Source organism: Mirounga leonina, unplaced genomic scaffold (assembly GCF_011800145.1).
Source record: "Mirounga leonina isolate KUSES-001 unplaced genomic scaffold, KU_Mleo_1.0 Mir_418, whole genome shotgun sequence".
In the NCBI taxonomy this organism is placed as follows: Eukaryota; Metazoa; Chordata; class Mammalia; order Carnivora; family Phocidae; genus Mirounga; species Mirounga leonina.
The window spans coordinates 13,234,798-13,242,211 of NW_023270739.1; the positions used below are offsets into that span (position 1 = coordinate 13,234,798).

The window sequence follows — 7,414 nt, forward strand, 5'->3', positions numbered from 1 at the left end:
GAGAACACAGGCAGCAACCTCTTTGACCTCAGCCGAGGCAACTTCTTCCTAGAAACATCGCCAAAGGCAAGGGAAGCAAGGGCAAAAATGAACTATTGGGACTTCCTCAAGATAAAAAGCTTTTGCAAAGCAAAGGAAACAGTCAACAAAACCAAAAGACAACCGACAGAATGGGAGAAGATATTTGCAAATGACATATCAGATAAAGGGCTAGTATCCAAAATCTATAAAGAACTCATCAAACTCAACACCCAAAGAACAAAGAATCCAATCAAGAAATGGACAGAAGACATGAACAGACATTTTTCCAAAGAAGACATCCAAATGGCCAACAGACACATGAAAAAGTGCTCAACATCGCTCGGCATCAGGGAAATCCAAATCAAAACCTCAATGAGATATCACCTCACACCAGTCAGAATGGCTAAAATTAACAAGTCAGGAAATGACAGATGTTGGCGGGGATGTGGAGAAAGGGGAACCCTCCTACACTGTTGGTGGGAATGCAAGCTGGTGCAGCCAGTCTGGAAAACAGTATGGAGGTTCCTCAAAAAGTTGAAAATAGAGCTACCATACGATCCAGCAATTGCACTACTGGGTATTTACCCCAAAGAGACAAACGTGATCCAAAGGGGTACATGTACCCCCATGTTTATAGCAGCAATGGCCACGATAGCCAAACTATGGAAAGAGCCAAGATGTCCACTGACAGATGAATGGATAAAGAAGATGTGGTATATATATATATACACACACACACACACACACACACACACACACACACACACACACAATGGAATATTATGCAGCCATCAAAAGGAATGAAATCTTGCCATTTGCAGCGATGTGGATAGAACTGGTGGGTATTATGCTGAGCAAAGTAAGTCAATCAGAGACAGACATGTATCATATGACCTCACTGATATGAGGAATTCTTAATCTCAAGAAACAAATTGAGGGTTGCTGGAGTGGTGGGGGGTGGGAGGGATGGGGGGGCTGGGTGATAGACATTGGGGAGGGTATGTGCTATGGTGAGTGCTGTGAATTGTGTAAGACTGTTGAATCACAGACCTGTACCTCTGAAACAAATAATACATTATATTTTTAAAAAGAAGAAGAAGAAGATAGCAGGAAGGAAAGGATGAAGGGGGGGAAATCGGAGGGGGAGATGAACCATGAGAGACGACGGACTCTGAAAAACAAACTGAGGGTTCTAGAGGGGAGGGGAGTGGGAGGATGGGTTAGCCCGGTGATGGGTATTAAAGAGGGCACGTTCTGCATGGAGCACTGGGTGTTATACGTGAACAATGAATCATGGAACACTACATCAAAAAGTAATGATGTAATGTATGCTGATTAACATAACATAATAAAAAAAATCTAAAAAAACCCCAAATAAATAAAAAAAAAGAACCAAAAAAAAAGAAAAAGAAATATGTGTTGAATGAATGAAATATTAACCGCATTATTTCACCCTCATGGAAACGAAGTTGAGAGTGGTTATGTGGATTATCCAGTCAGCTAGCTATGGAATTTCAAAAGAAAGATTTAGATTCGTATTTGCTAGACTTCATATCCAGTGGTTATTTGAATCACTTTGGCTTAGCTGCATTATTTATTAGAAAGGTATGGATAAAGTGTTCTGTCATCTTCTGGCATAGGTATTGATTCTTACTGGGATACTTAGAAGACTTCATGGAGAAGGCACATATAATTTCTACATGGAGTTCTCAATACACACATTCATACATATAATAACAAGTAACTCTTTCTTGCTGGGATCAAGTCCAAAATTCCAAATTTTCATGCAATAATTATAAGTACATAATGTATATGAGCATAAGAAAAACATTTTTCTTATTTTTTAAAAAAGTCTTTGCACTATTTTCAGCTGCTGTATTTAATAACAACCCACTGGATTTTTTTTTATCAGTTTCTACTTTGATATGTCAACATTTGCCTTAAGTTGTAATGTGAGATTGGCTTCATAATCTGGAGTGGTGTGCCTGGGTCATTTCATTTACCAGTATAGTCATTCAACAGCTATTTATTGAGTACATCATGGGCTATGTAATGTTCTAAATGTGGAGGACATGCAGGGAAAAACACTGGCCAAGCGTCCACTTGTACATTCTGCCAGGTGGTGGCAGGAGCTATGAAGAAGCTCAAAACAGTGGAAAGGGACAGAAACCCAGGATGCTGGGGGAAGAAAGGATGCTCTTTTATACACAAAGTTAGAGATAGCCTCTCAGCTAAGGTGCTATGTGAGGCAGACTTGCATGAAGTCAGGGCAAAGAATATTCCAGAATGAAAGAACAGGAAGCACAAAATTACTGAGACAGGGAAATGCTTGATGTGTTTGAGGAACAGTGAAGAAGTCAGTGAAGCCAAAACAGGAAGAAGTAGAATGATGGCAGGAGGTGAGGTCAGGGGTCCCCAGAGCACGCTTATGAAGTCTGAGACTCAGCTTTTTCATCTTAAAATATTGTGATCATACCTACCTCATTTTGCTGTGAGAACTAAGCAAAACAATACATACAACGCAATTAAAACAGTATCTGGCACATGGTAGGTGTTTGTTAAAGCACACCATTGTTACCATCACCATTACTGCTATTATTCACTGGTATTTGCTCAGCTGGCAGACACTCTCACCAAGTTAGGTTCTTCCCAGGCTAACTATTCAAAACTGGAAAGAGTCTGCCCAGAAACAAACCATTTGCACTTGCAGAAACAGGAATGATGTCCCTTAGTGAAAGTCTGGCAGCCAAAGAAGCAGCTGAGAAGCTGGCATCCCTTCATGTGAATGAGCAGAGGACAGCCCACCTGAGCCAGGTGGAGGGGAAGAAGAACAAAGCACCCTCTTTGACAGCCCTGGGGCACTGCTGCCTGGGGTTCCACACCTAATAAGCTCTTTCAAGGCCCTCTCTTAGCATCCCAGGAGCAGACTGTTTTCCCTGTGTGTTCTCTGAGGAGCCAAATATGACTCATCTAACTGCACACCTGGGCCTGTGGTTTGGTCCATGGCAGAGGGCAAAGGAGGGGGAGCTACAATAAGGCCCAGGGTGCATGCGGAAGACCTTAATGTAGGAGACCCCAAGGCTACCTGACTGCAAGATTTTCTTGCGTCCCTACCCTGCCATCAGTAAGGATGAAGGGGGCCCATCTGTCTTTCTTAAACTGCATCCAAAGAGTCTCACCTTGTGGGAGGAAATGACTGTACCTGGAGGACTTGGGGTATCAGGCAGGAGGGAAGGGTGGCTGGGGTGGGCAGGAAAGATAAAGAGGGGTGCCAAAGGGTTGCTGTTTGACAATACATCAAGGCAACATGGAGACAAAGGCATCTCATTCTGCTTCCGGGTCCCAGGCCCTTTCTTTCTGACTGGAACAGGGCAGAGTGACATAATGTATGCCTGTTGCGCAGGACAGTTGACCCCCGCATGCCTCAGGCAGTCTTTCATCAAAGCCGTACAGTGCATCAGACCCCCATGTCAGTCCCCTGGACTCTCCCCAGCCAGGACTCCTGCTCAACCCTCCCCTAGTGCCAAGCCAATCCTGACTTCTGGTGGTTTCCTTATAATGCATTTTAACAACTATCTGAGGCCTCTTGTGACAGGCTGACACAGGGCTAGGCAGCAGGACGCAAAGATACAGAAAACTGCGCCCCTGTGTTCACACGCCTCAGAGTCCAGCCTCACTCCCCATGGCTGCACCAGCTCCCCCTCCCACAAACACCTGCCCCCCTCCCACCAGTTTAACAGACTCCTTATGAAGCTTTGAGTTCAGCCTCAGCGCTACCACTTACCAGCTAAGTTACCTCAGGCAGGAAACGTGTTCTCCTAGAAACTGTTTTCTCATCTGCAAAACAGGAATAATCCCTCCTGTCCCGCCCACCACAGCTTGGTTGTTGTGAATCCTAGAGACAACAACCACAGAAGACTTTCAAGAAATTAAACATTATATAGAACCCAGACATCAGAAAGTGTTTAAAATTCCTTAGCTGGTAGGAATAGCAAGCATGGGAGGCTTCAGACACAATGGGATGCCCCCACCAAGTCATCAAAGGTGGGGTTCTATCTAAGAAGCCCAGAGGGTCTTTCTCAGCTTTATTCCAAAATGTTGGTTAAATTCCTTGGCCACTGAGAAGGGACTAAAAGACCATCCAGAACCAAAGTGAGTAGCACCAAACACCCGCACAACTTCCTTCCCATCTCTCCTCAAGTGACTTGTTTTTACTGGAACCCGGTTTCCTCTTCCTGTCTGGGAAACTCTGTTGACAAAGACTAACTCTATAAGGAAAGCAAAAAAGAAAGCTCTTTCCACCAGCCAGCCTTGGAATTTCACCAGGTTATCCTCCTAAACCTGAACCAAAATAGTCCATGACTCATCATGTGTACTTGGGGGGGCCAGTGGGGAGGGGGGTTTCCCCATTTATCTTCCCAGGAGAACACATCCTGCATGTTTGCCGGTAAAAAAGCAACCTGTAGGGATGCCTCTGTAGGAAAACAAATTAGGAAAAAATTCATTTGGGGAAAACTCCATCTCCGCCACACTTGTTTACAATATCTAAGCTCCCTGCAGGCTGTCCTCAACCATCTTCTTGTCTTGCATTTCAGTGCACTCCCTGCTGCGTCTGCTCATCCGACTCATTTTTTTTTTCACAAATTTTCTTTCGCTGCTTACCATTCCACCCCCAAGGCGACAAATTCCTGGTTGTGTGACCCCAGACACAGGGTCTTCAAGTTTTAGTTTCCTGACCTGTACTGTGGCTAATAATGGTAGTAATAGCCTACGATGACAGAGCTCTTTGTATCCGCCACCCCACAAAGAAGTTAAAAGGAGGAGCTCCTACAGCCTTCATTTCACAGATGGTGATGACACTCAATCAGATACGTAATGCACCCAAGGTAACACGCCAGGGGCAGAACCAGAACCAAAATACAGGCAGTCTGGCCCATGGTTTTAACCAATATTCTACACTCACCGACCCAATTCATCAGCATGTTTTGAAGGTTAAAAGAGATAACTGGAAAATGGTAAGCGGTGAATAAATATTGTTATATTATTGGGTGAAAATGTGTATCAAAGCACCTGTTATGGTGCCTGATTCATAATGGACCTTCAACTTCTATTAGTTCCCTTCCCTTCATACATCTTCTTGAAGGCAACTGCCCTGACCATGAACTTCCCTCAGGCAGCCCAGAATGTGCTGTTTGAAGGTTATTCCTGAGACAGTTATAGCACTTAATAAATTTTTTTCCTTGAAATAGAGTCTTCTGAGTAACTGAATCATTGACAGGAGATCTGCCACTTTCTAGATGGTGCTTTAGCTCAAAGGTACTCAGCCATGGACACAAGTACCATCAGTGCAATACAGAGTTTTTGTGACAGTTTTTAAGAAACCCTGATTCTTGGTAAGAAAGCAGGGTTGTCATTTTCCATGATGGAACTCCCAACAGTAATATTCTTGTCTTTACCCATTGTCCTCTCCTTTATCACTTTATCAAAGATAAAGAAAAGCATTATGTAATGATAAAGGGGCCAATTCTCTAAGAAGAAATAACAGTCCTGAATGTGTATGCACCTAACAACAGAAGGCAAAAATTGATACAACTGCAAAGAGAAATAGAAGAATCCACTATTATAGTTGAAGTCTTCAACACCTTTCTATCAGAAATAGATGATCCAGCAGGCAGAAATCAATAAAGATATAATTGAACTCAACAGTGCCAACAGTTAATCCTCAAGCTCACATGGAATATTCACCAAAATAGACCACACTCTGGACCATAAAACACATCTTAACAAAGGTAGTGGAATAGAAATAATACAGTGTCTGCTCTCAGACCCCAGTGGAATTAAACTAGAAATCAGTAACCAAAATATAGCTGGAAAAATTCCAAAATACTTGGAGATTAAACAATACACTTCTAAGTAACACATGAGGGTCCCAGCTCTTGAGCTAAGTGAGAGGCATGCTGTGCAGCTGGCCAGGATGTTACAGGCTATTGGAGCTGTGGATGAGAAAGAGGAGCAGGCAGAGGAGCACTGTCCTGAATTTGTCCCCACTGAGATGAAGGAAAGAGAGGAAGAGGAAATGTCCAGTCCTAGTGCTAAGATCCCAGTCACAATTATCACTGGGTATTTAGGTGCTAGGAAGACAATACTTTTGAACTATATCTTGACAGAGCAACATAGTAAAAGAGGAGCGGTTATTTTAAACAAATTTGGGGAAGGAAATACAGTGGAGAAATCCTTAGATGTCAGCCAAAGTGGAACACTCTACCAAGAAAGATTGAAACTTATAAACGTTTGCCTCTGCTGTTCAGTAAAGGACAGTGGCCTTGGAGCTAAAGAGAATCTGATGCAGAAGAAGGGAAAATTTGATGACATACCATTAGATAGCAGTGGATTAGCAGATCCTGGTGCTGTAGCTTCTCTGTTTTGGGTTGATGCTGAATTAGGGATTGATATTTATCTTGCCGGGATCATAACTCTTATGGATTCAAAATATGGATTAAAACATTTAGCAGAAGAAAAACCTGTTGGCCTTATCCATGATGCTTCTAGGCAAGCTGCTCTGGCAGATATCATCATCATTAATAAAACAGACTGGGTTTCACAAGAGGATTTAAGCAAATTAAGAACGACCATTAGATCAATAAATGACTGGGAAAAATTTTTAAAAACACAAAGATCAAGTGAGCTGATCTCTCTAATGTACTAGATCTTCATGCCTTTGACAGTCTCTCTGGAATACGTTTGCAGAAAGAGCTCCAACACTTACCAACCACGCACCCTCACTCTGATTAGAGCATTACCACAGTCACACATTTAAGTACCAGGAAACATGAAGGAAGAAAGTCTAAATATATTATTCAGAATCTTCTGTGGGAGAAGAATGTGAGAAACAAGGACAATGACTACATGGGGCTGGTTTTGATCAAAGACAAACCAAAACCAGTGATCGTCCAAGGTGTCCATGAGCTCTGTGACCTGGAGGAGACCAGTGAGCTGGAAAGAAGATGCTGAGACAACAAATCGATCGGTTCTTATTGATGGGAATTTAGACGAGGACATCCTTCAATAACTACTTATAGCTACTGTGACTGAAACAGAAAAGTGGTGGACAACACATTTCAAAGAAGATCAAGTTTGCCCATAACACTAGAAACATTTCTTATCGAAAGGATTGGATGATACTGGGTGTATTTCAAGCATCTATTCTTTGCATTCCTTCTGTTATGGATTCCAGTATACTCTAAAATAATGCTTATTTTGTGGAATACATAAAATATAGTAAATAAGTACTGGAAAACACATGACATTCATACAATAAAATATAATGTCCTCTGGAAAATAAATAAATACATAAATAACACATAGGTCAAAGAAGAGATCTCAAGAGAATTTA

At 42.3% G+C, this 7,414-nt stretch overlaps 1 pseudogene; it reads left to right on the forward strand.

Moving 5' to 3' along the window:
* Positions 1-5,995: 5,995 nt before the first annotated feature.
* LOC117998481 lies at positions 5,996-7,165 on the forward strand (annotated as a pseudogene).
* Positions 7,166-7,414: the final 249 nt, after the last annotated feature.